The 23,727-nt window shown below is 35.7% G+C and overlaps 1 long non-coding RNA gene and 1 pseudogene across 2 annotated transcripts in view; one reads left to right on the forward strand and one right to left on the reverse strand.

The window, feature by feature from the left end:
• Window positions 1-23,727, forward strand: part of LOC148942994 (uncharacterized) — a 151,252-nt gene that overhangs the window by 61,041 nt on the left and 66,484 nt on the right. The window lies entirely within an intron of this gene.
• On the reverse strand, window positions 5,652-7,200 carry LOC148942996 (ATP-dependent RNA helicase DDX19A pseudogene; annotated as a pseudogene).

The following is a 23,727-nucleotide window of genomic DNA, read 5'->3' on the forward strand; positions in this document are numbered from 1 at the left end:
ACAAATGCGAAATAAAATAGAAAAATCAAATGCCGTTCGTCCGATACCTGTTCAGTATATCCACTGTTCTTTTCAAAAAATTTATAAAACATCGGAGATTTTTAGTACAAAATCGGTTTTTGGCACTCAACCTGAAAGCTATGTACAGGTTTTCAACCAACAACAATTTGGTTTCTTTTGTTTTTGTCAGGATATGGATTAAAATTTATCAGGTCTCTCTAAAAAAAAAATAGAAATGAAATCACTTTCCCCATTAGATTGAAGAATTATTATGGACTTTCGTTCAATTGTGTATTATGCTGTTAGTTCAATCAGATTAACTATCAGTGACGGGAAATATATCCCCCATATGAGATTTAAGCATCCTAGGTGAAAGTGTGAGAAAAATAAATGTACTTTTAGAGGCTTTGCGAGTTCAGGGTGCTAGGATAGGTTTTGAAATTATTGTTAAGAAGACAAAGTCGCATAGGCTAGAAATAATTAAAGATGAAAAGGTGATGTTGGGTAACAAAAAGATTTATCAGGTGCACAGCTTTATTTACCTTTGTGGTATTATTAGTAAAGATGATGGGAGCAATTGAGGATGGAAAAAGTAGAATGGCCAAGGCTCAGGGTGTTTTTTCACAGTTGAAAAAAGTTTGGAAGAATAGGAAAATAAGTCTGCAAACCAATATTAGAATATTAGAAGTTACAGCGATGACAGTGGTCAAATATGGCTTTGAAGCATGGGCGCTCTGAAATACGGATGAAGATTTCCTAGATGTTATCAACAGAGAAATTGCCTACGGATTGTTCTGGGTACCAGGCTGACTGACCGTATTTCAAACCGCAGATTGTATGGAAAGTGCGGTTCGATCCCGCTTTCTAGGGATATAATGACAGAAAGGTTGAGATGACTAGGGCACGTTTTGTGGATGAAGGATGACAGATTGCCGAAGATTGTCTTTTTTGGCCAACCGTCTAGGGATAAACGGAAAGCAGGTCGACGGGGATTGGGGTGGGAAGATGTCAGAAAGAAAATTGAAGGGAAATAGGAACTTATTGGGAGGTTGTAAAGAGGGAGGCTTTGAATAGACTGGGATGGAATAGGAGCGTGCGTAGCTGTGTTGACCTAAGGCACCTTGGTACTACAGTGAGTTGTTAGCAGCAGTAGTAGTTTAGAGGATCATAGATCTTAAGGTTTATTTTCTGTTTCTATTTATTGGCCCTGAAGTTAAATTTGGCTTTTCGGGTTTTGTGATAACGGTTATTTGAATGAATAACTTATTTTATCTACAGTCTAGGCTAGGGTCTGAAAAGGTCTATTCAAACTGTTTAATCTGCAAATTCATTGCTTGTAAGTTTTCGAAGAATATATTCTTGAGCAAAGTGCATAATTGTGGGGGTTTGACATGCCCCATGTCTCTAAATACATAGTTACCGGACCGTTCAAACATGCTGAGCAAAATGAATGTCTCAAAATTTTGATTGGAAGTTTTTAGAAAATTATGAGCTAAAGAGGAGGACTGCTTTCTCTCCAATCGCTTTTGACTCGTACAAAGGACATTAGAACTTTTAATTTCAAATTGGTTTAGCTCCTTTAAAGTTTCACGATATTACTAGCTGTGATAGTACAGCGCTACCTATGATATTGCTTATATACCCTTTTAAAACCTGCATGCAAATTGTCTCTTCGTTTACTTGAAACTCCCTCTAAACAGTCCCTAAAAGTTTCATCTTAATATCCTTAGTGTCGTCAAGGCCGTCATGTATGGGAGATGGCCCCCCCTCCCCAATGTTTTTAGTCACTCGATGAAAAAATCGTGACGCCTGACACCATGATTTTTCTGACACCGCTAAAATTCTTTGTTTGGTTCAATAAAGACCACAAAAATAGTGACTTGTCATCTACAGAAATTTCGAACTTGGTCGGTAAACGCAGCAGTTTTACCGACTCCTGCCGTGAATTTACAGATGGTGACATGTTTTTCCTTCTGGTTAAATAAACAGCATTAAAATAGTGACATGATATGTACCGAAATCTGAATCTCGGTTGATAAATGCAGCAGTTTCGCCGACTCATGCAGTGATTTTACGTATTGTATTCGAAACGGACATTATGCTAATTTCTTACAAAAACAGTCGGAAAAATGACAAGCCAGTCGGTAGTGTTTCTTACTACTCCCCACCCCCCAACCTTTTGGCTAGTAACGACCCGGAGCGGCATTAGTTACAGTAACAAGATAAGTAGCATTAAAAGTATACACATAGTGTCTTCTGGCTAATTCAAAATCAACCATAACTTACCCTTATCACTTTCGAAAATCTTCAAATCAATATACTCAGTCGTTCGTTAGTTAATCCCATTGAGCACACATGCACATAATATGCATCGATTTAGTTCAACACCCCAACCAAAGTTCTCTGAAAAGAACACCTGAATCTCCTTCGTCCTTTTGAAAGTAAAGGTGGGGAGGTTGATATACCCAAAGACATAATTGCTGGATCTTACAACAATACTGAACAAAATAGCTCTCTTAGAATTTTGATTGGACATGGTTTAGGAAATGATTGGCTGGAAGGGTGGATGATTGTCCTCCAATCACTTTGACTCTTACAAAGGCACTAGAACTTCGAATTTCCAATCAAATGAGCCTCGTCTGAAGTCTATACGACTACCCAATCCATAAAAACATTATATACCCCAGGGTATACCTATAACTTAAAATCCTAGGCTCTGGGGAGTTTTGTCCACCCTGAAGGCATTTTTATATGTTTTTTGGTCTATTTTGAACAAAATGGCTATCTCACAATTTCGATCAGATGCGTTTGGGAAAAGTGGGCGTAAGGGGGGAAGTCGTATAGTTACCCTCCTATCACTTTTTGACTCTTAAAAGGGAAGAAGAACTTTCAATTTCCAATCAAATGAGCCACCTCTGATGTTTATACGACCACCTCTTTGATCAAAAACCTTATAAGCCCCCTCGGCATAACTTACAACCCTTTCTGCCAGACTCTGGGGGGTTGTATCAACCCCGAAGGCCTTGTTATTTGATCTTCGGACTATTTTTTGAATAAAAGAGCTTTTATGATTTAAATTGGGTGTGTTTTTGGAACGGTTGGGCTTGGGGGGGGGCTAGTTTCCCTAAACTTTCTTCGACTTCTAAAAAGGGCACTAGAAATTGAAATACTGAATAAATATTGAAATACTTCTTCTGCACACCCCTTCTCTTTTCTATAAATCTTAAAGTATTATCGCTAATATTTCTAGTAACGTTTCTGACTTTCCTTCCAGGAACACCATCTGCCACTTCACAAACTATTTCCTAAAATGATCGATCAATCTTCTAAATTATCAGACTTGAGACTGTCAAGCTTCATGTTCAATTGTTCCTGTGAAGTTCCTCTCTAATTCTCATCATGAATTTTAGATGCGTCATAGCTTCCCGAGAGGTAATTACGCTTCCTAGATTTCAGCTTTAGATTAATTCAAAACATTACAAGATGATGATCTCTATTTTATAAAAACACCAATTGTATCGATCCTGCCAGTCTGGATTTATAATATCTTAATTAATAATTGGCTTTCCTACTCCTATGCAAGGCTGTACCCATGATTTTTTTTCGGAGGGAGTTTTACTAAAAAAAAATCGGGTGGGGGGGGGGTGGATTACACAAAAAAAAACTAAAAAAAACACATACAAAATTTGTTAATATCAATTTTTGTTACGTTTTTACGAGTCAGACAAACATTTCGGGGGGGGGGGGGTCAAACCCCCCAGCCCCCCCCTCTCCTCTGGGTACGGCCTTGCTATGTGAGTATCACGTTAGTTTATGGGCTCTATGAGTTGTACATACTGTTTTACCTACAAAATTGTAGCATAACCACTGTTTTTTTTTGTTTCCTCTGCCAGATTCACCCAGGCTAGGAAACTGTCAGTCCCCATTAGCAGTCTAGGCATTAAAATCCCATGATACAAACACTATATTTTTACCTGGGATCCTGTCTATTTGCCCCTGTTACTGTAATTTATATTTATCCGAGTCACTACTATCTCCGTCAGTCGGTTCCACAAGGGCATATACTACCATGACTGATACCTTGTACTTCTTAGTCGTAGAATATGCAACTAGAATTCAATTATTAACATGTTTCAAACTAAAGCATAACTTAGAGGCTTCTTTACTCATCATGAGACCTATTCCCTACCTATAGAGTGTATCCTTTTTGCCTTAATTAACGATTTTATATCGTATAATTTTAAAATGTTTTAGAATTAATTACTTGGCAAAAAAAAAAAAAAATGAGCGAGAGATGAGAGAGAGAACAATAAAAGGACTGTCATCGTAATACGGTAATTTAGATAAATGTGCATTTGAACGATGTTTTAACCTTACTCATCTATCCAATTACCTATGATAAAACAGTATAACCGAACCATCAACCAAATCAAAATGTTCAAATCCATGCACAGTCGTCATCAATAAATGTAAGTCGTTGTAAATTTACAAGCAAAAGCACCTTAAATCTAGCGAAATATTTCCAAATAGTACCTTTCATTAGGGCTCATCAGAAGAAATACCACTTGCCTTAACGGGTTTCGAGGCTTTACATTCTTTACCCGGCACTGTGGAGCCTCTACCATAGGATATTTCTGGTATCCCTATTTTAGGTAAAACTTGTGAAATACATGTATACTAGTAAATCTATTCAAAAAATACAAACAAAATGAGATTGGTTCTTTCCTTAGTGAAATCCCATAGGTTAATGAAAGCAAAGACAATTCTGGAACTAATAAAGACTGATCTATGTTTCCCATCCCAGGAATATGAGTTTGTAAAACTCCTAACAGGTGCAGTTCTATAAGTCTGAATTCATCAGTCGAAATGTCAGTACGATATTTTTTTTTTAAGTTCAAACGTTCCAAGTCACGATTTTTATACTACTTGTATCATTGAAACTGTTATGACCTTAAGAAAAGCAATGGGTCCCACCAGCGCACGTCAAGGATTATTGCATCTTCTCAAGTGTACACAAAGTACTTAAGCCATCTTAGAGTTGGATAGTAAGAAGTATCTGGGACCTACATTGAATGGAAGATGTGTGCAATCTTAAGCCCGTTCACTGCGTGGTTTGTTACACTTGTCGATTTTCTTCCATCTACAAAAGTTGACGTTCTGCATAAGCAAGCTTAAGCCTATTACCTCCGTCTCATTATGTATCCATGCGTAAATATATTTACCATAGTACAATAATAGGTAGCTTAGTTAGGAAGAAGTTTTTCAGCCCAAAAGAGCCCTTGAAAAAAAACAGAAGAAATATCCATTAATTATAACCCAGTGTAATACCGTGTCTTTTACTAGTCTATAATTACCCCAGAGGCACGACTGCTCAAGGTCACCCTGTAGTGCCGTTTCCAGTTAAGGTTATGTTTAGACAAACACGTAACAGATCCACCCAGACATCCCTAAGAGGCTTTGCAAGTAGGGTCAGTGACGGGGATTAAGACAGAGGAAGTATATTATTACACAGCAGATACAAAAAACCATCTAAAACAGCCAGAACAGCTCAAACCTTTTACACCCATCGGCCCTTTTATTAAGCATAAGAAGTATTTTTATAAAACGACTATACATGATAATTGCCTTTAAAAATAAATGTTTATCTTTCAGGAAGTTTTATTTATATATATTAAAGAACAAAACAATTAAATTTAAGAGTTAGCGTACACTTCTTAAGAGAGTAGAAAATGGAGAGTTTGGTTGTGGTATTCTATTCAAGTAAAAATATTCAATAAAACGTTTGTTTGCTTTACTACTCTTCAAGAAGTCTTTCCACTTCTTCAATATTATCTGTGTCCAGCCTTATAATCTTACGGCCAAAGTGGTTCTCTATTTGTTTGAGAACATTAGACGCCCTAGGGCCATAAACCAGATTGATTGCGAGTCCGCTTCTACCAAATCTTCCCGTTCGACCAATTCTATGTAAATAAGTTTCACAGTCGGCATTCCAATCCTTACCAACAGGTAGGTCGTAATTGACAACGATTGTGACTTGCTCAATATCGATTCCCCTTGCCAAGACATTAGTAGTGATCAAAACTTTCTCCTCCCCTTTTCTGAATCTCTCAAATACGGCAATCCTTTGGTCAACATTTAGTTCACCAGTCAACAATCCAACTGAATGACCATCTCGAGTTAACGTCTCCGCAAGCCATGTAGCTATCTTTCGCATATGACAAAATATAATCGCTTGTCCAACTGAAGCTAAAGAATAAATCAAAGCAATAGCTTTGTATTTTCTTTCTTGTGAGGGGCAATTAACATAATATTGTTTAATATTTTCCAGAGATTCTTCCTCTCTCTTCAATCGTATAATATATGGATTCGTTATTATGCGTTCAGCAAACTGCATCACATCTTTCTCGTATGTGACTGAGAACAACATCATTTGGCAGGTCCTTGGCAAAAGATTATGAATACGAATGCTCTGATCTTGTAAGCCTTGCGTGTCAATCATAATGTCAGCTTCATCTAAGACACACACTTGCATCTTTGACAGGTCAAGACATCTTAACTTAGTTGCCCAGTCGAGTACTTTGCCCGGAGTTCCGATTATCACCTGCTCGGTTAATTTCATTCTTCTTGGTATGTTTTTACCGCTAACAGCATACCTGATGTCAATATCAGTGCAAAATTTTCCTATATTCTCGACAACCTGACCTATCTGAAGAGCCAGTTCCAGTGTAGGAGATATACATAACACTTGTGGGTGTTTGTGTGATGGTTCTACTCTGCTCAGCATAGCGATGACAAACGCTGCTGTTTTACCAGTACCGGACTGGGACTGAGCAATCATGTTTTGCGGTGATCAGCAAGCAAAGTAGGCAACGTCGTTTCTTGAATCTTGGATGGACTGTTATATCCCATTGTGTAAACACCTTTCAAAAAATTCTGCTTCAGCCGTAGAGCTTCAAATGACTTCACTGAATATAGTGGTGAATTGGGATCTATCCTTTGAACCTCGATGTCATTTTTTATGGTGACAAGCCCCGTCCTGATCACTTTTTGCAGTAAAGCTATATCAGCAATAGATATATTTCCAGTTTCTTCTGGATCCTCATTCTGTTCAGTAGCCTTGTAAAGGTCAATGATCACGTTTTTAACCTGTCGAGCAAGTTCTTGCTCTTGCAAATCAGCAGCTTTTCCCCAATCAATCATGCTTTAATATTCAAAAAATTTCAAATGTAGTCTTCTACTACTTGTCGTCGTCTTATATACTGAATACTACGTCATACATTCCCCACCGCCATGACGTTTATACCGTCTGAAATGACTTTAAATGAAAGTGATGTCATAGTATATGCGCTTAATTTACTACGTCATATCTTTTATATTGGTCAATATACTAGTTTTCCTATTTGAACCACTAATGACAAAATCTACTTATTAAATTGTAAATGAATTCCAAAAAATCTCGTCTTAAAATAAAACCTAAGTAAACTTTTTATTTACCTGGATTGTCTTGTGTAAATTACTGAAAGTAGCAAAAATGAAGCATCGCTTACATTGTAGTTCAAAATCGAAAAACAATTCAGACGCGCTCGTCCATCTTCGTCTTTAGTTCACTCGAAAGACTCGGTAGAGGGAACAGTTTAGAAATTGGTAAAATAGGATAAATAAAGCCAAGGCCGTACCCAGTTTTCTTTGGAGGGGGTTTTACTAAAAAAAAATTGGGGGGGGGTACACAAAAAAAATAAAAAAACGCAAACAAAATTTGTTTATATCTATTTTTATTACGTTTTTACGAGTCAGGCAACCATTTCGGGGGGGGGGGTTCAAAACCCTAACCCCACCCCCCGGCATACCGCCAAGAAAAAAGCACAGTAGCCTTAAAACCGGCATTCGGGGGAATTTTTAACGTATACAAGGGAGGGGGAGTGATACCTTACCTCTTTAGTGCTTTTTTATATCCTGTGCTGACTAATATTTTCCCGTCGTGTTTTGTGGGGAAAACTTCTTCCTAACTAAGCTACCTATTATTGTACTATGGTAAATATATTTACGCCTGGATACATAATGAGACGGAGGTAATAGACTTAAGCTTGCTTGTGCAGAACTTCAACTTTTGTAGATGGAAGAAAATCGCCAAGTGTAACAAACCACGCAGTGAACGGGCTTAAGATTGCACACATCTTCCATTCAATGTAGGTCCCAGATACTTCTTACTATCCAACTCTAAGATGGCTTAAGTACTTTGTGTACACTTGAGAAGATGCAATAATCCTTGACGTGCGCTGGTGGGACCCATTGCTTTTCTTAAGGTCATAACAGTTTAAATGATACAAGTAGTATAAAAATCGTGACTTGGAACGTTTGAACTTAAAAAAAAAATATCGTACTGACATTTCGACTGATGAATTCAGACTTATAGAACTGCACCTGTTAGGAGTTTTACAAACTCATATTCCTGGGATGGGAAACATAGATCAGTCTTTATTAGTTCCAGAATTGTCTTTGCTTTCATTAACCTATGGGATTTCACTAAGGAAAGAACCAATCTCATTTTGTTTATATTTTTTGAATAGATTTACTAGTATACATGTATTTCACAAGTTTTACCTAAAATAGGGATACCAGAAATATCCTATGGTAGAGGCTCTACAGTGCCGGGTAAAGAATGTAAAGCCTCGAAACCCGTTAAGGCAAGTGGTATTTCTTCTGATGAGCCCTAATGAAAGGTACTATTTGGAAATATTTCGCTAGATTTAAGGTGCTTTTGCTAGTAAATTTACAACGACTTACATTTATTGATGACGACTGTGCATAGGTTTGGACATTTCTATTTGGTTGATGGTTCGGTTATACTGTTTTATCCTAGGTAGTTGGATAGATGAGTAAGGTTAAAACATCGTTCAAGTGCACATTTCTCTCAATTACTGGATTACGATGACAGTCCTTTTCTTCTTCTCTCTCTCATCTGTCGCTCCTTTTTTTTGCCAAGTAATTACTTCTAAAACATTGTAAAATTAGACGATATAAAATCGTTAATTCAGGCAAGAAGGATGCACTGTATAGGTAGGGAATAGGTCTCATGATGAGTAAAGAAGCCTCTAAGTTATGCTTTAGTTTGAAACATGTTAATAATTGAATTCTAGTTGCATATTCTACGACTAAGAAGTACAAGGTATCAGTAATGGTAGTATATGCCCTTGTGGAACCGACTGACGGAGATAGTAGTGACTCGGATAAATATAAATTACAGTAACAGGGGCAAATAGACAGGATCCCAGGTAAAAATATAGTGTTTGTATCATGGGATTTTAATGCCTAGACTGGTAATGGGGACAGACAGTTTCCTAGCCTGGGTGAATCTGGCAGAGGAAAGAAAAAAAAACAGTGGTTATGCTACAATTTTGTAGGTAAAACAGTCTATGTACAACTCATAGAGCCCATAAACTAACGTGATACTCACATAGCAAGGCCGTACCCAGAGGAGAGGGGGGGGGCTAGGGGGTTTGACCCCTCCCCCCCCCCCCGAAATGTTTGTCTGACTCGTAAAAACGTAACAAAAATTGATATTAACAAATTTTGTATGTGTTTTTTTTAGTTTTTTTGTGTAATCCACCCCCCCCCACCCCATTTTTTTTTAGTAAAACTCCCTCCGAAAAAAAAATCATGGGTACGGCCTTGCAGAGGAGTAGGAAATCTAGCTGAAATCTAGGAAGCGTAATTACCTCTCGGGAAGCTATGACGCATCTAAAATTCATGATGAGAATTAGAGAGGAACTTCACAGGAACAATTGAACATGAAGCTTGACAGTCTCAAGTCTGATGTTTGCAAGTCCAAAAATTTGTCTTTGTTGGTTTGAATGTCTAAAGTGTCTGTCTTTCTCTGTTTGTGTGTCTGATTCTATTTGTTTACATGTCTTGGTTGGTGTTTGAAAATCCAAGTATTTGTCTTTGTTGGTATGAATGTCTAAAGTGTCTTGTCTTTCTCTTTTTTATGTCTGATTCTAAATTGTTTACATGTCTGGGGTGGTGTTTGCAAGTCCAAGAATTTGTCTTTGTTGGTTTGAATGTCTAAAGTTTGTGTCTAAAGTCTTTTTCTGTTTGTGTGTCTGATTCTATTTGTTTACATGTCTGGGTTTGTGTTTGCAAGTCAAAGTATTTGTCTTTGTTGGTTTGAATGTCTAAAGCGTCTGTCTTTCTCTGTTTGTGTGTCTGATTCTATTTGTTTGCTTGTCTGGATTGGTGCTTGCAAGTCCAAGTATTTGTCTTTGTTGGTTTGAATGTCTAAAGAGTCTTTCTTTACCTGTTTGTGTGTCTGATTATATTTTTTGTTATTTCTGGATTGGTGTTTGCAAGTTCAAGAATTTGTCTTTGTTTGTTTTAGTGTCTAAAGAGTCTGTCTTTATCTTTTTGTTTGTATGATTCTATTTGTTTGAATTTATGGTTTGGTGTTTGCAAGTCCAAGTATTTGTCTTTGTTGGTTTGAATGTCTAAAGTGTCTGTCTTTCTCTGTTTGTGTGTCTGATTCTATTTGTTTGTATGTCTGGGTTGGTGTTTGCAAGGCCAAGAATTTGTCTTTGTTGGTTCGAATGTCTAAAGTGTCTCTCTTTCTCTGTTTGTATGTCTGATTCTATTTGTTTGCATGTCTGGGTTGGTGTTTGTGAGTCCAAGAATTTGTCTTTGTTGGTTTGAATGTCTAGTGTCTTTCTTTCTCTGTTTGTGTGTCTGATTCTATTTGTTTGCATGACTGGGTTGGTGTTTGCAAGTCCAAGTATCTGTCTTTGTTGGTTTGAATGACTAAAGTGTCTGTCTTTCTCTATTTGTGTGTCTGATTCGAGTTGTTTGCGTGTCTGAGTCGGTGTTTGCAAGTCCAAGTATTTGTCTTTGTTGGTTTGAATGTCTAATTTCTATGTATTTATCTGTTTGTGAGTCTGATTCTATTTGTTTAAATTTCTTGGTTGGTGTTTGCAAGTCCAAGTATTTGTCTTTTTTGATTTGAATGTCTAAAGTGTCTGTCTTTCTCAGTTTGTATGTCTGATTCTATTTGTTTGCATGTCAGGGTTGGTGTTTGCAAGTCCAAGAATTTGTCTTTGTTGGTTTGAATGTCTAAAGCGTCTGTCTTTCTCTGTTTCTGTGTCTGATTCTATTTGTTTGCATTCCCGGGTGGGTGTTTGCAAGTCCAAGAATTTGTCTTTGTTGGTTTGAATGTCTAAAGTGTCTGTCTTTCTCTGTTTGTGCGTCTGATTCTATTTGTTTACATATCTTTGTTGGTGTTTGCCAATCCAAGTATTTGTCTTTGTTGGTTTGAATGTGTAAAGTGTCTGTCTTTCTCTTTTTTATGTATGATTCTATTTGTTTACATGTCTGGAGTGGTGTTTGCAAGTCCAAGAATTTGTCTTTGTTGGTTTGAATGTCTAAAGTGTCTTTCTTTTTCTGTTTGTGTGTCTGATTCTATTTGTTTGCATGTCTGGGTTGGTGTTTGCAAGTCCAAGAATTTGTCTTTGTTGGTTTGAATATCTAAAGCGTCTGTCTTTCTCTGTTTGTGTGTCTGATTCTATTTTGTTTACTTGTCTGGGTTGGTGCTTGAAAGTCCAACTATTTGTCTTTGTTGCTTCGAATATGTAAAGTGTCTGTCTTCCTCTGTTTGTATATATGATTCTATTTGGTTGCATTTCTGGGCTATTGTTTTCAAGTGCAAGTATTTGTCTTTGTTGGTTTGAATGTCTAAAGTGTCTGTCTTTCTCTTTTTATATGTCTGGTTCTATTTTTTTACTTATATCGGTTAATGTTTACATGTTAAACTTTTTGTCTTTGTTTGTTTGAATTTCTAAAGTGTCTTTCTTTTTATGTCCACTTCTCTTATTCTATTTTTTTGCATGTATTTATTGATATTTGCATGTCCAAGAATCTATCTTTGATAGTTTGAATGTCTAAAGTGTCTGTCTTTTTCTGTTTGTGTGTCTGATTTTATTTGTTTGCATGTCTGGGTTGTCGTTTGCAAGTCCAAGAATTTGTCTTTGTTGGTTTGAATGTCAAAAGCGTCTGTCTTTCTCTGTTTGTGTGTCTGATTCTATTTGTTTGCATTCCCGGGTTGGTGTTTGCAAGTCCAAGAATTTGTCTTTGTTGGTTTGAATATCTAAAGTGTCTGTATTTCTCGGTTTGTGCGTCTGATTCTATTTGTTTACATATCTTGGTTGGTGTTTGCAAATCCAAGTATTTGTCTTTGTTGGTTTGAATGTGTAAAGTGTCTGTCTTTCTCTTTTTTATGTCTGATTCTATTTTCAGAATTTTGAGATAGTCATGATCAGTCAATTTTGATCTGAAAATTTTGAGATAGTCATGTTAAAAATAGTTCAAAGATCCTATAACAAAAACTCCGGTTTCGAAACCCCCCAGGGCCCGGGGGCAGGTGACACTGGAGTCGACACAACCTCAAAAGAGTCAAAAGAGATCGTCGGGCAAGTAGGCCCCCAACGCTCCTTTTCCCCCAAATATATCCCATGAAAATTTTTATATATCCATTTTGTTAAAAATAGTTCAAATGTCAGATAAAAAACTCAGGTGTCGACACAATCCCCCAGGGCCGGAGGCGGGCGTTGTGATATATGCCCCGGGGGTATGTATGGCTCTTATGGAAGGAATGCTCGTATAAACTTCAGAGGGCTCTGTTCACTTTTTAAAAGCTAAAAGAGATCACAGAGTAACTAGCCCCCCCCCCTCCTCACGCCTTTTTGTCCCAAATGCATCCGCTAAAAGTTTTGAAATAGCCAATTTTTTTAAATAGTTCAAATATCATATAACAAAAATTCCAATGTCGACACAAGCCCCCGGGGCTCGGGGGCAGGCGCTGTAATTTATGGCCTGGGGGCATATGCGGTTCTTATGAAAGAGATACTCGTATAAACTTCAGAGGTGTCTTGCTGGCAACAATTAATACAATGCCTTTCGATTTATTTTAAATCAACATTTAGTTTTAAAGCATAATGTGCAAATTGCATAATTGTGTGTGTGTGTGGGGGGGGGGGGGTTGACATGCCTAATATCCCTTAAGACAAAGTTGCTTGGATCGTTCTACTATCCTGAAAAAAGGGTTGTCTCAAAATTTAAGCTAGATGCGTTTGGAAAATGAATGGGCTTGAGAGAACGGCTGCTTGCCCTCCAATCTCTTGTTACTCTTAAAAAGGGCACCAAACACTTGTGCTGTAATTGGAGTGCAAGAGGAGGACTCCCTCCTTCATATATTTAGTAAAACATTTTAAACAAGTAAAAACAAAGTGAAAACATTTAAATGTACTTTTTTTCAGTAAAGTGCAAATTATGTTCTGGTCTTGAGAAGGCATGGGGGTTGTTAGCCATACCCATGTTAAATTTTGCTCGTTTTGAGTTTGACTCAGTTATTTACTGTATGATTTAAATAAACAAAACTCGTTTAAAATGTTTTAACTTTTTTAACTTTGATAAATTAAAATTATTACAGCTTTAAGCTATTTCATATCAGCGACTCTCAACGACTCTACAGGGTTTTTCCCTTATTTTGCTGGACAATGCGATTTAAGGTAATTTAAGGTAATATGTATTCTAAACTGACAATCCACAACCAATTATTTTTCAGTAAAGTGAGAATTATGTACAGATCTTGTAAAGGCATGGGGGTTGTCAAAGACATAATTTCCAGACCTTTCAACTAAACTGAACAAAATGAATATCTCAAAATTTTTATTCGATGTGTTTGGGGAAATGGTGGGCGTGGGAGGGGGGTTAGCTGCCCTCTAATCACTGTCGACTATCAAAAAGAGTACCAGTTCTTTCAATTCCCAATCGAATAAGCTCTTTTCAAGGTTTCTAAGACAACAAATGGCCATCTCAAAATTTCCATCAGATACATTTCGGGAAAATTTGAGGTGTGGGGTAAGAGCCATATGCGGCTTGTGAGCTGTAGGATCCCGACGACTGACCTAGTCCTTTACGACGTAACTAGAGTGTTAATCTTACATATGTAATTTTTATTCAAATATTTTCTGTGTCTGTTTTATATATTTGACATTTCTAGCTAGTTTCTCAATTTTAGCCTGGCTCCTCCGATGAATGAAAGAGTGACCTTATATGGTAAATTAGTGACATATTCTGGGCAGTCTACTGGGATTATGTGCCAGAGATGCCATCCGATTCCCGCTGAAGAGCTCCGTTCGGCTTACTTTCATACAATACCAAGATACTTATATGAAGGTAGCTATAGAAAAGCTTTAAATTAGTAGTGGTTTAAATTGTTTATTTTTTAAAACTTTGTCTATATACCTTAATGGGATATGAGGGACCAGAAAAAAGTTGGAGAAATTTCCAGTTAAACAATAAAACCGAGAAATGCATTTGATTGTGAAGAGTATATCGTGCACAGAATTTCATACTAAAAACTTCAAATGTTTTGGGAATTCCACTTGATTTTGAAAGTATGAGAGAAAGTGAGAGAAAGAAACGGTCACGGTAAAATTTGGTATTTTATGTATTTTAACGTAATTTTACGGACCCCTGTAAAATTGGTATTTTACCTATTCTGCGTAATTTACGTATTTTACCTATATTTTACGTATTTTACCGGTATCTTACATATTTTACTGACATATTTTATGATGCCTTGCAATTTTCAGACCACAAGAGCACAAGGCCGTACCCAAAGGGATGTTTAGGGTAGTTTGATCCCCCCCCCCCCACCAAAATATTTGTCCGACTCGTCAAAACGTAACAAAATGGATATAAACCAATTGTGTATGCGTTTTTTTAGTTTTTTTTGTGTAAGCCCCCCCCCCCCCAATTTTTTTTTTGTAAACCCCCTCCGAAAAAAATCCTAGGCACGGCCCTGCAAAAGTACTAAGGGGCTGGCAGAAAAAAGGATCGAATATAATTATTTTTACTGTATAGCTGTGTTTGCTGGTTTAAAAGGCTGTCTGTCTGACTTAGGTCTCTTGTTATCAGAACGATAAAATGTATTATAGTACATATAATTATTATTTTGAAATTGTGAAATATTAGCTTAAATAAAATTACATTAGTTCTGTGAATTGTTGAAGACAGAAAAGGTCGCAAGCAGGATTGACATATGCCATCTATAAAAAAAAAGAGTTAAACGAAGGAGAAAAATGACGATAGTGTTAGCCAATGGACAAAAAAGAAGCGAAAATGATAGAGGCAGATATTTGTCAGGGATTTCCGTGCAGCCAAAGTCCTAAAAAAAGGAAAACTAACCTTTTAGATTAGCTCTAAAATAGCAGAAGAAACACTAAATCAAACAAACCAAAACACAGCCAGAATAAATGAAAAACTATTCACCAATTAGATTAGACAAGAATTCTCTGCTTAGTGATTGACTTAGCTTGTCTATTGACCTAATTTTCATTTAAAGTGTAGTCAGATGATTTTAATTTAAACTGAAGAAGAATGTTAATTGAATCCTTTAATTTTAAGTTAGTTTTGGGTTTACAGGAATCAAAAGGTTTGATTTTAGATGATGATTTTCTGGAGTTATCTCTTCAGAGGAAAATATTTTCTCAAAGAACACTTGACAATATAATAAGAAATGATTCTCCGTCATTCAGTGGTGGATCCAGGGGGGCAAGAGGGGGTACCCCCTAGCTTAGTTTTGTAATTTACTTAATTAACTCAAGCTTGCGTTAATTAAACTTGCCCATAACGCAAGTTTATCGGACTCAACCTATTTTGCACCCACCCACCCCCAACATTTTTTTAGGATCAACCTATTTTACGCCCCCCTCCCTAAAAAAATCTTGGATCCATCCCTGACATCATTGGACTATTGTATGCAACTTTTAAGACATGACTCGAATGCATTTACTCAATTTATTAACATTTTAATTGAAACAAAGCAAAATAATATCGTGGATTTACTTTTGAATACACTAACTTAGATTCTGTCTAAATGACAGAAAGAAGATTCTGTTCAAAAAGGTTTTGTAACGTCACAGAGTTACTCTTCTCTCTCTCTATAAATTTATTGATCTTAGATCAGTTTCATTTTAGCTGTGACAAATTTAACACTGGAAAATGTTCTATACATGTCTACTGTATATGTGTACCCTTGGCAGCTGGTCATCAGGTGAGAATTGCAGACTTATTGATGAGTGGAAAGGAAAATGCAAATTATGCAATCCATGTAAATTGCATAGAGGATATGCAGTACAAATGACTGTGATTCTTGTCTTGAAGATATTTGTGACTCTCATCCTAGAGGATGTATACGCTCCAATTGTCACCATGATAAATGTGATCAGTGGGAGAACACTTATCCTGGTATGATTGGAAAGAACCCTAAACGAGATTTTAGTTGTTTTTTTCTACGAGACTGGTATCGTCGTGGTTTTAAATTATTTTGGGAAGAAGAATCAGGACTACGATTCAACTGTTGGGGTAAAAAGACAATTTGATATTGCGCTAGTTGATATAGTGAATATAAATAGAATTCAAACTGCTTTAAATGGAATAGTGAAACATATTGAGGAGAATAAGTTATTATCAGTAATTGTATGTGTAATATATATTATTGTTGTAATTATAAACACACACACAATAAAATTGTTTCGAATTCGAAAATGTTCTTCTTCTTGTTAGATTTTTTAAGTAGGTTAGCGAATATTAATAAAGAAAAACGAATCTTGGTTGGTCAAAAGTCAGCAATGATAGTGTTAGGATTGAAAAATGAATGAATTTGAGAAAGAGATAATTATGTCGAATCTTGTGATTATGGAAAAAGGTTTGATTCTAGATGATGATTTTCTGGAGTTATCTCTTCAGAGGAAAATATTTCCTCAAAATTTTCTCGTAGATTTACCTTTGAATACACTGCCTAAGATTCTATCAATGAGAGAGAGAAGATTCTGTTCAAAAAAGGTTTTGTAACATCCCATATTTACTCCTCTCTCTCTATAAATTTATTGATCTTAGATCAGTTTCATTTTAGCTGTGACAAATTTAACACTAGAAAATGTTCTATACATGTCTACTATGTATGTATACCCTTGGCAGTTGGTCATCATGTGAGATTTGTACAATTATTGGTGAGTGTGATGAAAAATGTAAATTATGCAATCCATATAAATTACATAAAGGATATGCAATACAAATTTAAGACTGTGATTCTTGTCTTGAAGATATTTGTGACTCTCATCCTAGAGGATGTATACGCCCCAATTGTCACTATGATAAATGTGATCAGTGGGAGAACACTTATCCTGGTATGATTGAAAAGAATCCTAAACGAGATTTTAGTTCTTTTCTACGAGGCTGGTATCGTCTTGGTTTTAAATTATTTTGGGAGGAAGAATCAGGACTACGATTTAAATGTTGGGGTTACAAGACAATTCGGTTTCTACGTCGTTGTTGTGAAGACACTGGCTATTATAACTAAAAACCTACTGAATTTTATTTAGCTATTACAGAATATGATTCATCATTTGAAAACACTGTATGTGATATTGCTTCGAATCGGCAAATTGAAACACGTGAACTTACAATATAAATGTAAATAGTACCATTGACTTTACAGAGATACAATAAGAGTGAAGTTACATTATGCTGTAGAAAATGTGACCCTGACCTTTCAGCCAATCAAGATCAATACACAGTGAGTTCAAATGATCTGCCAGCTGTTCTCAACACTTGCCTATACACACTGTATAGATGGAGCATGATCTCCTCATTGGTTGGATTTTGAGAAAGATTGAGCAAAACGAATCAGCTTGGTCCTCAAAATATCTAACGCTAATTTTATGTGGATTCAACAAAATGCAGTGCCAAGAATGCTTCATGAACCTACATGCCGATAGCGTTGATCCGATAAATTACCATGCCAAATGGTGTCCCTGGGTCTTCCAGGGACTTCAAGGGAACCTTGTTCCGAGTTGGAAAAAGCGAATAAATATCCTAAGTGAGGACATGAATTTTGAATTGGACGAAGATCGTCTTTTACTATTGTAAGTTATTTCGTATTTGTTATTATTTCGTAAATTATCCTATCATTCGTAGTTGCAGAAAATCAAAGCATGAAATAAAATTAAAAGAATTTAAAAACATATTTAAACCCATTATTGAAATTTTCATATAGAAAATTTCAAAATTGCATATAGAAAATTTCAAAATTTCATATAGACCTCAAAAGTGGAGAATAAAGACATTGTTATGTATATACATAATTTTTTATTAATTAACAAATTTACATACATTTTCGAAACATTTTATTTGTAGAGCACTAAAATCAATACCATAGAGGTCTGAGAGTATATTTTCAACCATAAAGTCGTTCAGAGGAGGATGATCTACGTAAATGTTGAGTAACTGCTTGTAAGTATAACCACGACATCTGAAAACGAAATATAGTAGCGCATGAAAACCACGGCTTTTAGTCGTCAGATCCTGCACTGTCTTCTGGTTTTGAATAATAGTTTTCCCACTGCTTTCAATATAGTTATTGATGTGCGGAGTGTAGAATGTATATGATAGAACAAGAAGATCAAAAAATTCAAGTCTTCAATGTCTGTAAGATGCACAGCCAATGACCTGTCTTTACACTTTGTGGACTGCTATCAACAATGATAATGGTATTGTTTGCACTTTAAATTTTTTCACGGAAGTCCGATGGAATACAAAAGGATTTACATTTGGACATGTATGGATGTATATTAAATACGCTGATTATTTGACTTCATAAACAAGGTCTAGCAGAACACTGCCTTCGGGAGTGATTTTCCAATAGGTTTCTAATTGATTTAACGAGATTAGTGCTATACTCTCAGCTAATGACTCGGCAAATATACACTCTAAACGCACGTTCCCCGTTTGTACTATACTCATATCTTGAGTACCAGGCAAGTCCAGTACAATTTTAATATCGCTCCTAACTGTCAGTTAAAAAAACTTTTTTTTTTTTATTTAATTTCTGAATGTTTTTGAACTAATGCAGCTTTGATGTTGGCTCACCGTACATGAATAATTAAAATGAAATTTGCATATTAATTTTACTTTTTTGGCTAAATGGCTATCGTGTACTTTTGATCTGACGTAACTTACGAATTAACTTACGTAACCCTTAGTCAATTCCTCGCTCTTTACGCCAAAGTTCAAATTTTCTTCCAGTTTTCTAAGAATGGCCCCTTAACCACAAATGCCGTTAATTTGAATAAATAGCACTGATTAAACTAAAAACAAATTAGCGCAAAGAGCGAGGTAATGACTAGGGGGCAAACCCAATTATGTACGTATTAATTTCTGTTTGTTTAGTTTTGGTGTTGCTCCTTACTTTCTGTTGAAAAATTGCATTTTTATTTAATTTCTTATTGTTTTTTAAATAATGCTTGGAATCCGACGCCCCCTTCATAGCAATGTCCCTTCCTCCGTGGAAAGCTCCTCCCACGTAAAACTCGACCCCCTCCCCAACTACCAGAAAAATTTGCCCTAAAAACTTTCGTATACTTCACAATAACCAATGTTATATGCGAGCATTGGACATTGTTCATACCTTGTAGACCGTGCCCCGGAGACAGTGAGGGTCATCATCAAAGACATAGTTATTTTATTTTTGGAGTATGCTGAACACAATGGGTGACACAAAATTTTGATTCAGTCACTTTCGGAAACATATGAGCGTGGGAGGGGGCTTAGTTGCCCCCCATTCTTTTTGGTCACTGAAAAAGGGCACTAAAACTTTTAATTTCCGTTCTGAATAAGCAAATCCATCAGTTTTCTGGTCTGCCCTAAGAAAATGTAAAGATGCCAAGGATAAAGAAAAATACAAGGATCTTTGTGATTTTATGCTAACGTTATGTGGCCTGCCACACTCTTCAGCAGTTGCTGTAAGACAGTTTACGATACTTGGTAACATCAAAACCAAATAACGGAATGGTCTTCTAATGCAAACGACTAGCTGTTTAATGCATGTCAAGCAACTAATTTGGTGTTCTGGAACGTTGCTGGAATCCTGGATTATACATTTTGAAATGCGCAAGAAATACTCCGATTGGTAAATAGCTAGCAAAGGAAGAAAAAAGACTGACTCTCATGCTGAACATAATTTTCAAGATGAATTCTCGCTAGAAGACTACTCTTAAGCTCCCACAAATTATTTTTAGTGTTTACTTGTTTTTATAAGTTTTGTGCTTGTATTAAATGTTTTTTTTTCGTTTTCAATATATTTGATGTTGACTGGCCGCTTTGAAAGATGTTTCCAAAGCGCCTTTTGGTCAGTATCACAATTGATAAGAAAAATAACCTCTAGTTTCTGAGATTTCAAGATGGACATAATTAGGACATATTTAAGACGAAATATGGACATATTTTGGCTAAAAATAACATAATTTTGGATACTCAGGGGACATATTTATGGACCAAAAAGTTGGCAACCCTGCTAATCAGGTCTCAAAAAAATGCAGAAACGGGTAATATGCAAAATGAATAAAACCAGTGCAGAGTAAATGTTAATAAATGTTGTCCCATTTAGATGAACTTGGTGAAGGACAAAAAACTGCAATGATTAACCATGACATTTCCTATGTTTTTAATCTGCTTGTTTATCAGAGAACCTTATTTTATTATTGGTATCGGTTGTAAGTGTTAGGTTTTATAAAAATAAGGGCCTATTGACTTGTCTCAAGACATGGACTATTGACTATTTGATATCGTTGGTTATTACCTTTTCAGGACTGTCATTTAGTTTTCATCTTTCTTCAACGGTAACCGGCTTAGTTCTTTTTTTTATACTGATTGCTAAGAAAGATGAAATTACGGCAAAACAATTGGGCAAAGTTATATTTATATTTGGATTTTTTAGAATGTTTGTGAAAGGGATCTACTTTTGGCATAACGATTATGGATCACAAGTATACCTTTCTAAATTTTATAATAACTTTTCTAGATCTTTATTTCTTCTTATTTTCAAGCATGTTCCAATTCACGGTCTTTCTTATGCTATTCTCCAAATAAGACTAACCAGGTCTCAAATAAATACAGAAACGCGTAACATGCAAAATGAATAAAACCAGTGCCTTTAGTGTTTTATGACAAAAAGTGCAGAGTATCAGTCACAGTAATATTAGCTATTAACTCCTGTAGAACCTACTGTGGAACTACTAGTGAGGAACGTTAATTTAATTTACCACTACAGGAAAAAACAGACAAGATTCCAGGTATAAACGTGGTATTTTATTCCAAGATTCCAAGACTCAGGTCGTTCGAAATGTGAATAAATGTTGTCCCATTTAGACGAACTTGGTGAAGAACAAAAACCCTGCAATGGTTATAGGTTAACAATGACATGTCCTGTTTTTGATCCATGCTTGTTTATCTGAGGACTTTCTTTTATTATTGATCTCGGTTATAAGTGTTAGATTTTAAAAAACTAAGGGGCTCTTGACTTGTTTCAGGTTATGAACTATTGACTATTTGATATCGTTGTCTATTAGCTTTTTCAGGACTGTCGTTTGTTTTCATTTTGCTGCAACGGAAACCGGCTTGGTTCTTTTTTTCATATTGATTGCTAAGAAAGATGAAATTATGGCAAAACAATTGGCCAAAGTTATATTTACATTTGGAATTTTTAGAATGATTGTGAAAGGGATCTACTTTTGGCATAGCAATTAATGGCATAACGATTATGGATCACAAGTATACCTTTTTAAATTTTATAATAACTTTTCTTGATCTTTATTTTCTCTTATTTTCAAGCAAAATTTTATAATAACTTTTCTTGATCTTTATTTCTTCTCATTTTCAAGCATGTTCCAATTCACGGTCTTTCTTGTGCTATTCTCCAAATGAAACTATCCAGGTCTCAAATAAATGCAGGTCACTCTCTCTCTGGTTTTTTTCTTCAAAATCATTGCTCAGAATGATCAAATTTTGGCAAAACAATTTGGCGTAGTTTTATTTATATTTGGATTAGCAAGGCTTATTGTGAAAGCGATATTCTTATTTCAATTCGAGATGTGGAAAAAGGAATACAGTTCACAGGTATAACTTTCAAAATTTTATAATAACTTTTCTTGATCTTTATTTCTTCTCATTTTCAAGCATGTTCTAATTCACGGTCTTTCTTGTGCTATTCTCCAAATGAAACTATCCAGGTATCAAATAAATGCAGAAACGGGTAACATGCAAAATGAATATAACCAGTGCCTTTAGTGTTTTAAGATAAAAAGTGCAGAGTATCAGTCACAGTAATATTAGCTTTTAGCTCCTGAAGCACCTACTGTGGAACTACTAGTGAGGTACGTTAATTTTACTTACAGCTACAGGAACAAACAGATAAGGTTCCAGGTATAAAAGTGGTACTTTATTCCGATATTCCAATACTCAGGTCGTTCGAAATGTGAATAAATGTTGTCCCATTTTGATGAACATGGTGAAGGACAAAAAAAAAAGCAATGTTTAGAGGACTCTTGACTTGTTTCAGGTCATGAACTATTGACTATTTCATAATGTTGTTTATTACCTTTTTCAGGATTTTCATTTGTTGTAACATTTCTGGAGCAATGATTGGCTTGGTTTTTTTCTTCAAAATCATTCCTCAGAATGACCAAATTTTGGCAAAACAATTTGGCGTAGTTTTATTTATATTTGGATTAGCAAGACTTGTTGTGAGAGCGATATTCTTATCTCAATTCGAGATGTGGAAAAAGGAATACAGTTCACAGGTATAACTTTCAAAATTTTATAATAACTTTTCTTGATCTTTATTTCTTCTCATTTTCAAGCATGTTCCAATACACGGTCTTTCTTGTGCTATTCTCCAAATGAAACTATCCAGGTCTCAAATAAATAAAGAAACGTGTAACATGCAAAATGAATATAACCAGTGCCTTTAGTGTTTTAAGATAAAAAGTGCAGAGTATCAGTCACAGTAATATTAGCTTTTAGCTCCTGTAGCACCTACAGTGGAACTACTAGTGAGGTACGTTAATTTAACTTACAGCTACAGGAACAAACAAATAAGATTCCAGGTATAAAAGTGGTATTTTATTCCGATATTACAATACTCAGGTCGTTCGAAATGTGAATAAATGTTGTCCCATTTAGATGAACTTGGTGAAGGACAAAAAAAAGCAATGTTTAGAGGGCTCTTGACTTGTTTCAGGTCATGAACTATTGACTATTTGATAATGTTGTTTATTACCTTTTTCAGGATTGTCATTTGTTTTCACATTTCTGGAGCAATGATTGGCTTGGTTTTTTTTCTTCAAAATCATTGCTCAGAATGGTCAAATTTTGGCAAAACAATTTGGCGTAGTTTTATTTATATTTGGATTAGCAAGGCTTATTGTGAAAGCGATATTCTTATTTCAATTCGAGATGTGGAAAAAGGAATACAGTTCACAGGTATAACTTTCAAAATTTTATAATAACTTTTCTTGATCTTTATTTCTTCTCATTTTCAAGAAAGTTCCAATTCACGGTCTTTCTTGTGCTATTCTCCAAATGAAACTATCCAGGTCTCAAATAAATGCAGAAACGTGTAACATGCAAAATGAATATAACCAGTGCCTTTAGTGTTTTAAGATAAAAAGTGCAGAGTATCAGTCACAGTAATATTAGCTATTAGCTCCTGTAGCATCTACTGTGGAACTACTAGTAAGGTACGTTAATTTTACTTACAGCTACAGGAACAAACAGATAAGATTCCAGGTATAAAAGTTGTATTTTATTCCGATATTCCAATACTAAGGTCGTTCGAAATGTGAA

Source organism: Artemia sp. Qi Xiang Cuo, chromosome 16 (genome assembly GCF_049724085.1).
Source record: "Artemia sp. Qi Xiang Cuo chromosome 16, ASM4972408v1, whole genome shotgun sequence".
Taxonomy (NCBI): Eukaryota; Metazoa; Arthropoda; class Branchiopoda; order Anostraca; family Artemiidae; genus Artemia; species Artemia sp. Qi Xiang Cuo.